Genomic DNA, 10,069 nt, shown 5'->3' with positions numbered 1-10,069 from the left:
GCCCACTTTCCCATGTCTATGCTGAGATTTTGTCTGGATCTCTATTATGGTTTCTGAGAGAAGTTGAACATCATCAATCAATTGTTGGGAGAGTTTATAGCAGGTGTGGGTGGCCACCCCCAACCCTGCAGTTCCAGTAGCCAGCCCGGCGGTTATGCCGAGTGTTATCATTAAGGGAATCATTTGGACGGCTCTTTTGGGACGGCCTCCCACGTATTCAAAGACAGGAACGGGGAGGGGCTCGCTGCCTAGAATGATATCTAGATCTGGAAATAAGATGGCGAGGGCACATTGACCTGTCCAACTGACCGGAAGGAAGTTATGTGCCCATCCGCCCCCACAGACAAAACACTCCCAGCAGGTGGGCAAACATCAGCATCATATGAAACAGAAATGTTTGAGCTGCAGGAAGTTGAATAAATGTCTTCTGACTTACACATGTGTGCCTCATTCTGGGGCACTAGTGTCTGTGTGCACACATGTACACATGGTAGATAAATAAATTCTAAAATGTAAAAATATATTCATAGGGATTTGGAGTATAGTTCAGTTTCTGAGTGTGTGCTTAGAATGTGTGAGGCTCTAAGTTTAATCCCAATAATAATAATAGTAATAATAATAATAATAATAGCAGTAATGACAACAAATATTCCCATAGGTCAATCTGATAACAAAATATAACTTACTATTTCATCTGTTTTAGTGTTTGATTTTATTTAGAGGTTTTTATATTCCCTCAAGAAATGTGGCCTGTTCATATTGTTTGCAAGAGCTATAACTAGTAGTATGCATTTCAGATATATATGGCTGCTGCTATTTGAATTACTTCTCATGTGAATTTCAGTATGTTAATGTTTCAAATACTAATAATGGTTTAGAAGAAATAAATAAATGAAATTGTTTATCTTGCTTTCATGTGTTACAGGGTTTTATACTTCTCGGCCAGCGTTAGGGACTTGAGACGAATAGTCAATTCCAACATGAAACAGAATTCTTCATGAATCTTTTTTTTTTTTTTTCTTTTCGCTATTTAAAACATATTCTCCCATAGTTACAATGCTCTCAGGATAAAAACGGGAAATGTGTAGTGGATTATTATCCATATTATATGATACAAGGTCTTGCATTTAAGAAGTGATAAATATAGATTTTAAATAAGGTAAATGCAGATGATAACAATTAGAATTTTAAGTTTTCAGGAAAAGTAAAGGCAAGAAAACCATATTTCAATAAGAAAGGCAATTTCAGGGAAATGTACTTCCTTTTAGAAGTACCCAAAATTCAGGAAAATGTTCTTACTTTTCTAGAAGTGATCTGAAAAAGTTTTATCATATAGTATGTCCAAGGCTGTCATCATATTTTATAGTAAGAAAAGACTGAAATGGAATGTTTGTTTTTCCTCATTCATTAATGAAAATGATGTTTATAGAAATTTTAGGAATAAAACATCCAGAGATCTCACAAATGAACTACTTTCATATTGATCCCAATATTAGTATTTTAGTTATCTCTAACACTTTTCGAGCCTTTTAAAATAGCATCTCTATTAGAATCTAAATTATTCTCAGAAGAGAATATGCTTACTCATTGATTCTTGTTCAGAAAAACATAGACCATGCAAAATAGAGTATTAAAATTTTATCTGAAATTTTCTAAAAAGGAACTGTATTGTTTTAAATAACTTCCTAACTCAGACCAGGTATTTAATACTTCAGAGTTGAACATTTTCATTGTTTACTCAAATGGTGGCATGTGTGCAAATTCTGGGCTCCAAAACCCTTTCAGTGGAGCAAGTTTTCCTTTCTCAACCTTTTGTTTTGTTTTCATTTTGTTTTGTTTTGTTTATTGAGACTGAGTTTCCTTGTAGCCCCTGCAGGCCTGGAACTCACTATGCAGACTGGCCTGGCCTTGATTTCACAGAGACCCACATGCCTCTGCCTTCAGAGTGCTGGGATTAACATAGCATGCTGTCTCTGAAAGAGCAGCATCTGCCACCAATGGCTTCCCTTGTCATCCATTGACTTATGCAACAAGTGTGTGTTTTCAGAAAGATGAAACGTATGAACATGCACATTGTTGTGATGTTAAAGTGATTTGCTTTCTTTTTTTCTTACATGGGCAGTTATGTCTGGTACCCTGCTTTGGGACCAGAGCAATATTTTACATTTTACATGCAATTTTGTTGTACAGTAAGGCTAGGTCATTCTAAGCTTGGAAGAAGCTTAGTTGGTATTTTTCCATTCATCTCAGGGTGGCAGCAATTTAAACTTGGAAGCGAATTTTACTTCACAAAGCTCCAGACCACTGGGTATGGCTACGTGATCCAATAACATGGTGGGTTTCACATTGCAGCGCTCGGCTTCAGTCTTATAAAAGGTCTCTGGGTGATAGCAATCTGCCAAAGCTGTGACCGAATGGTACTGTTCTGGAACTCTACACAGAGGTGTCAGCCAATGTAAAATGGCACATTTACGTACTCTTTGAGCCAAGTTCTGAAATCATATTTTAGGACGTAAAGTGACTGCCATTTTGTTATTACATTCCATAAAATATTCTTTTTCCTATTCAGATAGAACCTATACACTTAGGCAAAAAACTGGAGATTGTCTCTTTTTTTCCCATTTAATAATTATTGTAGTGCAGAAAATGCTGGTTTAAAGCCATGAAGAGAATTTTAAATAACAATCATTTGTAGTTTTCATCTATGCTCCAGCTCATGTGTCATCTTTTCCATACTTTAGGAAGCTGAAAAAGACCTTCAGGGCTGGAGAGATAGTTAAATGGTTAAAGCACTTGCTCTGCAAGCAAGAGGGCAGGATTTCAGATCCCCACCTCCCACGTAAGTAAATACCAAGTGGCTAAGGCTGCCTGCTAGAGATTCTGGTCTCATCTCAGAGGTGGAGACTGGAGATCCCCAGAGCAAGCTGCCTGGTCAGACTACCTCTATTAGTGAAATCTGTGCTTGATTGAGAGACCTTGCCTCAATGAATCAAGTGAAAGAACAATTGAGGAAGATTTCAGACATCAACTTCAGTCTCTTCACACAAATGCACGCATGTATGCACATATATACATGCACATATGCACCCATATACATGTGATCAAGAATCTATACCACACAGCACACAAACACACACAAACACACACATGAACATTAAATGTTACCATATGTTTATGTTATTCAAATTCTCACTGAAAAGGAGGCAATCTGGATGCTGAAATATTATATCTACAGCTCATGCCATTGACATGTCTCGTGACTTCTTAAATACTAGGCTCTCAAGTGCAGAGACAAGCCACTGAGTGAGCAGCCTAATAGTCGAGAAGGAAGCAGAGTGGTGTAGCAGGCTCTCTGGAGGGCTGGGGGAAATGGATGCTTGCACATGCTCTGACAGGAGTCATTACCAGAATCGTTAATGCTTCATAAAGAACAAAGAATCATGCTGAGCATAAGTAGGCAAATGAAATCAGCAATTTTCATTAAGCTGAGTTTTTACATTCCTCTTTCGGCAGTGCTTGGTCAGCAGTATAGGAATTTAAATTAGATAGCTAACTGTGGTGGGGATCTATCCTGCCCAAGAAAGAAGTTTAGCAGTAGCCTGGGTTCTACAGGATACCAACAGTCCTATCCCTTGTGACAACAGAGACCTCCCCAGGCACTGACGGGGTGTTGGTTTGCTTTTTTCAGGTATAGAATGGAATTGTCCCCATTTGAGAAAATTGCTCTAGATGAAACAGTATGATTTTTCAACACTTTTTAAAATACAGAGAGCAAAGGGAAATGACCAGACATATCAACACCAATTCACTATAATGAACACTCCATTTAGAGTCTTCGATCAACATTCATATTTAAAGAAACACGAGAGAACATGGGTATATGCCGCAAACATGTATTGTACTTGAGAATGCATTTCAAAGGTTCAAACAGAACTCTTTGACAGAAGGGGAAATAATCTTCAGGATACATTATCTTCCAGAGAAAAAGATTCCCTAACATTTTAGGATCTATGCTCACTCATCAGCAACAAGGAAACATTACCACACAAAGTCAGCCTTTTAGGTCGGAGAGAGGCCTGCGGGTAGTGCAAGCCCAGGGAAGCAGAGTGATCCTGATTTTTTTTAACTGTAACCCAAAGAGATCACAAGAGAAATTTCTTTTTTTTTTTTTTTTTTTTTTTTTTTTTGTACAGCCTCTTTTTTTTTTTTTTTTTTTGATCATTTCTGAATCCAGGAAAAGAAGATTTGCCAAGTTTTAGACCTTTGTCATTGTATCCTGGGGGTGGGTGGGCTATAATTTCACATACCAGTTGATGTATATCCCTGCATTATCAGAGAGGGATGCTTCAGTGCCAATGGAATATCTCTAACTCAGTCTACTTTAGTAAAAAGAAAAAGAGCAATAAATGCCTCACATACACAGAGTGAGTGCGCTCGAGAAAGCACAGAGGGAGGCAGATGCACTTTTAGATTTCAGGACAGAAGGGATGTTTTACTTCTCTAGGAATCCATCATTCTAATCAGTTTTCTCTTTTTTTGTTGTTCGTAGAATAACTGCTGGGAGGCTTAGGTCCACATCCTCCCATGTTGAAAACATGGTGAAGAAATGAAGAGTTAATCAACAGGCCCAGCAAAGTCACACACATATCACATCAGTCGGAAAAGCTGAGAAAAAGGCAGAGTTCTGCTTCCCCCAGATGAATGAGGTGGACACCCTACAGTTCTCAATGGGCTGATTCTGTGTGAAGCACAGGGATTGACTGAGGGAAGGCTTGAGTCATCAGTGGAATGGACACTTGTGGGCTTAATGATGTGTATCTACTAAATCTGTTGTCTATATAGAGCAGAATTCTGAATGAATAAATCACTGGGCATAGTGGTTTGTACAGGCGAACCCAGCACTCTCGAGGGTGAAGCCAATGAGTCATGAGCACAAGCCTAGCCTGAATTTTACAGTGCATTCAAGATCAGTCTGGGTTAGATAGTTAGACTCTGTCTCAAACACAGCAAAGCAAGCCAAAAATACCCATTAATACAAGGCAAGCATGGGCATCCTTGTCCTTAGGCTGTTATGTTGGAGAAACATATATATATATATAAATATATATATAAATATATAACAATCATATATGTGTATATATAAAATACATATGTATACAAAATATATATATATGTATAAAATACAGGTTAGCAAGAACTATCAGGCAATGTATAAATATTAGAATTATCCCTTATTAGTATGTATAGGGAAGATTATTAATAGAATTAACTTTTAGAACTGATTCTGATAAAAATATGCAGAAATGGAGGGAAGACATTCATGAAAGAGAGAGCATGATTAGCTCAGAAGTAAACACACATGCACACTCACACTCACACTCACATATAGATATAATGGATAAATAAAACTATGACCTTAGGCAAAAATTTTGTTTTATAAAGTTTACTGGAGCACAGTCACATACCCTCTTATTTACATATTGTCTGGGTGCATTTGCAGAGCTGAGTCCTTATAACTGACTAACCTGAAAAGCCGAACAACATGATACTTTACAGGCAATTCGCTAATCCTTCAGCTATCTAACACTTTTTAGAGATGGCATGAGACTAACTGGAAAAATCATATGTGCATAATGGCTCTTGACTAGGAAATGTTTAATATTTTAAATAACGGTGAAGCATTGTAAAGCACAGAGAACCAGATAATGTGATTAGAACTAAGGCTTACTAATAATAATTTAGTCATAGTAAAAAGAGTACATCAGGAATGAGTACTGTACCACACATTTCTGCATGCAGAAAGATCATCGGGAATCTTCCCACATACATCTCAAAGTTGCTTCAGATGTCTGTGCTGGATCTTGAACTCTAGACTTTTGGGAAGGTTGAACCAAGGCCACAGGCAACGTCAGTGCAGAGGGAGAATGAGTGACCACAGTGAGGAGCCAGGGAGCCAGGGAGCCAGGGAGTGGGACTCCCTGTCCCTTCTGTAGCCTGAACAACTCCTTTGAAAGAGTGGAGACGTCCATGCCCTTCCGCTTCAGGGTGCAGGGGTGAGACAGGGAAATGGAAATGGCTCACAGGTTGGCTAGGGATGTAGATGGGTGTGGTCAGCTGACCCACCTGTACCAAACCCTCCCCAACACCAACAAAAATGCATCTGTGGGGTCTGCAGTCCAAATTCGGGGCCTCCAACGCATGCCAAGAAACTTGCCTGAACAGACTGGGCCCTCACAGCACCCTTACCAAATCTAGCTTCTAAAACCTGATGCATGAAATAGTTCAGTTGGTAAAGGTGCTGGTCACCAAGTCTGGAGCCCTTAGTTCAAAATCTACATAAGAATGAAGTAACAACTTCCACATGCCTCTCCCCACCAAAGCTGCTCAACTTCTTGCTGTAATAATAAAATATTTTTAAAACGAAATGACCTGGGGGCCTAGATATATGTTTTTTTTAAGCTTTAAAAAGAAACTTTATTGAGAATTTCATACATGCATATAAGGTGTTTTGATCAAATCCATGCCCACTCCCTCCCCTCCAATGCCTCCTATAACTCCCCATCACTTTTTTCCCTCTTTTTCTTTTTCCTTCTTATTTATTTATTTATTTATTTATTTATTTATTTATTTATTATTTATTTTTACTGGGCTTTTGGCTACTCTAACATTCCATGCTCTGAAGAGGTAACCCTAACATCTTTTTAAGGATTAGATACAAGCTCCCAAATACTTTTGATATTTTTGGCCTTGGAACAGAGTATGTTGCTAACAGGCCTAAGGACATTTTGACTTTTAGCCAAGAAACTGGACACTTTTCTTTGGGGACTTTTTACCCTAACTGCCTAGTTAATTCCTACCTCCTATTCTTATCACACCATCCTCTGAAAGGGTTACCCAAATTGCCAATAGGGAATAGGGACACAGACTGCTCTGGCTTCTTCTATGCTGAACAGGGTTGCAGGGTGAGGCAATTGGAGTACCCCTTTAGTGGTACTCTAAAAGACTCCCAAATTGCATAACTCTTATCTCTAAGGGGAAAGGAAAGTCCCTGTGAATAGGAGATGTGATGGAGAAGTAAAGGCAAGAGTAATTAGCACAAGTTCTAGACAGGAAACTAGAAAAAAGTCAGAGCAGGGCAGTTTTCAAATGTTCATATGAGAGTCCATTGGAGTTTCTTGACAAGGGCTTCCAAAAGCATCCCTTTATTGGGCTCTTCCTCATTTTTCTTTTGTCTTCCAAGGCTGGATTCTAGAGTGATGGATTCAGGATTTGCTTTCAGGTACTTTGATAGCTGTAGGAGTGGTTATAATCAGTGTCAGTTCCCTCTGAAAGGCTTCTAGATGCGGGGGGCAGATTTATTCACCATTTTAGAACAATAGTTGGTTGTCTCCCTTAGCAACATATGGGCACTACAGTATTGGAGACCAAGATTTGAAGTCTTACATCTGAGCAGCACTTTCTGGTTAGGAACAAAATCATTAATGAGAAATAATTGTCTAAATAACTTTATATAGACTTAAGCCTAATGTCTGAGAAGTGTACTTCCTTGAACTCTTAAAGAAGTATACTGATGACTTTACTCTTTGCTTATAAAAAAAAACCATACAGTTGGCCCAATAAATCAATTTATTTTTACACTTAAGGTCATTTGAGGATCTGTTCCTCGGGGGTCACATGGGCTTTGGAGGGGCCCCTGGCTCCTTTCTTTTACCAGTTCCATCTATGTGATGATAAGTCAAAGGTTCTGTTTGACCGTGTCTGGCTTCACTTGGAAGCATGAATGAGGTGTTTCCTCTGAGTTGATCCTCCTCTTTGTAGACTGGACACTGGTTCAAATCCATCTCATGAGAGGACAAGTGAATCATCATATTTACAGGACGTTTTGTGAGATGTTCTATAGTGCCCTGGAACTTAGTTGACTTTGGAGGGCAAGGGACAAAAACTGTCCTTTAAGTCCCTCTGACCACATTAGTATAGGCCTCAAACTATGGCTGTTAAACATCCAATAAGGTTAGTTCCACCAGTCTGGTACTTTTAATTATCATGTGCTATGTAGATAAGGCTTGGGTAAAAAACCAAATATTCTCAGATAAACCTTGACTAGATATATATTTTGTTCCTTAAACTAGTTGACTAAACTATAACCATAGAAAATTTAAGATTATGTGTATATTATTTCTGTCTCATCCTTTATATATTACAAACCTAAACAGATCATCACTTGCTTAGGCTTTCTCATTTTTTCTATTTTGGAAAGTATCTCCATTCCCATATCTTTTTAACATCCTTTACATTCTCATTTTCTTTTATTAAAAAATTAATTATGAGACATAATAGCATTAACAAATAAAATTTCCATCTGTTGTGAAACTTCTTTTCCTGGGGATGCTAAGCAATGCTTATTCCCTCTTAAGGTTCTAGTGTCAAGCCAATATTTTACTGGGGAACCAATGAATTTATTGAGCTTATTTACCAAGATAACTGAGGGGTTGCTGAGGTGTATGTATGACCTGAGGGTATGCACACTGGAAAGTCTTTACCCAGCATGGGTCATGCTTTCCCTTCCTAGCCTTCTACAGATTATATACTTTAGGTCTCCCCAAATCCAGGAGGCAATGTGTGAATAGGATCAAATTACGTAGAGATGGCTGGGAAGAGTGGCTGGATACTCCAGTGAGGGTCCAGTGACCCTGCTTGGCCCTCCTTTAATGAATGAGCACAATGATCAACAAGCCCAATTGTGACTATATTTAGTGATCAGGCTCATCTGAAGTCGTGATGATGGTAGTTATTTCATGCAGAAGGGACTGCTGTATAACATCATTTTATTAAAAGGACCTGGAATTTAAAAGGATTTGGTGCTAGGATCCACATATGGGGGAGAACTGCTTACACGGAGCTCTTCAACAGTACCTGTCTATGAAGTGTTGGGAACAGGTGGAATACTTTCATTTTTAAAAGTTTACATATCTTCTACATTGTTGTAAATTTATATTAACATTATAACTTAAAATAAGCTAATCAAAGAGGAAAAATACTTTAGTCTCCTTTTGAAGCCTTCCATATATTTGACCAGAGATTTAAGTAAGGCATACTCTGAATCCTTCATCCTACTGGTGAAAATGCATCACAAACTGAATGGCTCAAACATCAGAAATTTTCTCATAGTGCTAGAGCTCAAAAATCCCAGATTAATGTAGCAGTAGGATTGCTTTCTGGTAAGGCCCATTTTCTGGGATAGTAGATGACCACATTCTCTCTGTTATGCCTCATTTGCCTTTCTCTTTGTGGGGAAAGAGAGAGAGAGAGAGAGAGAGAGAGAGAGAGAGAGAGAGAGAGAGAATTGAGTTTTTGAGTTTCTTCTAAGATCCCACTCTTAAGACGTTATCTTTATTTTAACTTAATTACCTTCATAGTTCTTATCTATACTCCAGTCATGTTATGAGTTAAAACTTCAGAATGAGAAATTTAGAAAACTCAATTCATAACATCAACTGTTTTTGATCCATCCATATCCATCCACCTACCATCCATCCAATTATTTGTGTGTGTGTGTTTAATGCTCCAGTTAAATGCAAAAAAAAAAACTGTATACTTTATTCCTTTTTAATTTTTGCCTTCTGTCATGGTAGGCATTAGATCTTCATCACTTTGAACCACCAGAGTCTAATGCATAATAGATAGTGCAAAATTATTTGCTAAGTAATGGTCCTGATGCTGGTCTTTGGGCATGTTGTTGTGGAAATATTATATGAATTTCTCCATTCTTACCATTAAGATAAAAAAAGGAAGATTCCTTTATCTTCAATGATAAAGTTACCACAGATTTTTTTCTGACAAAATCAAGAAATGCAAACATGAAAAGTAAAGAGAGTAATTTAATGTAGAAAGTAATATTAAGTACTCATATAACATTTTAAGAGTGTATGAATATATGATTTCAATAAGTTTCTATTGGTTAACTTCGATGTTTAAACAGTTTTTAAAAATTCTCTAACTGTATCACTATATTACAGTTTATAAAATCCTCATTTTTATTGCTTTCATCATTATGTTTATATGCTGATAG

The sequence above is a fragment of the Nannospalax galili genome, unplaced genomic scaffold (genome assembly GCF_000622305.1).
Source record: "Nannospalax galili isolate Female #2095 unplaced genomic scaffold, S.galili_v1.0 scaffold402, whole genome shotgun sequence".
NCBI classification, from domain to species: domain Eukaryota; kingdom Metazoa; phylum Chordata; class Mammalia; order Rodentia; family Spalacidae; genus Nannospalax; species Nannospalax galili.
This window is presented reverse-complemented; position numbering follows the sequence as displayed.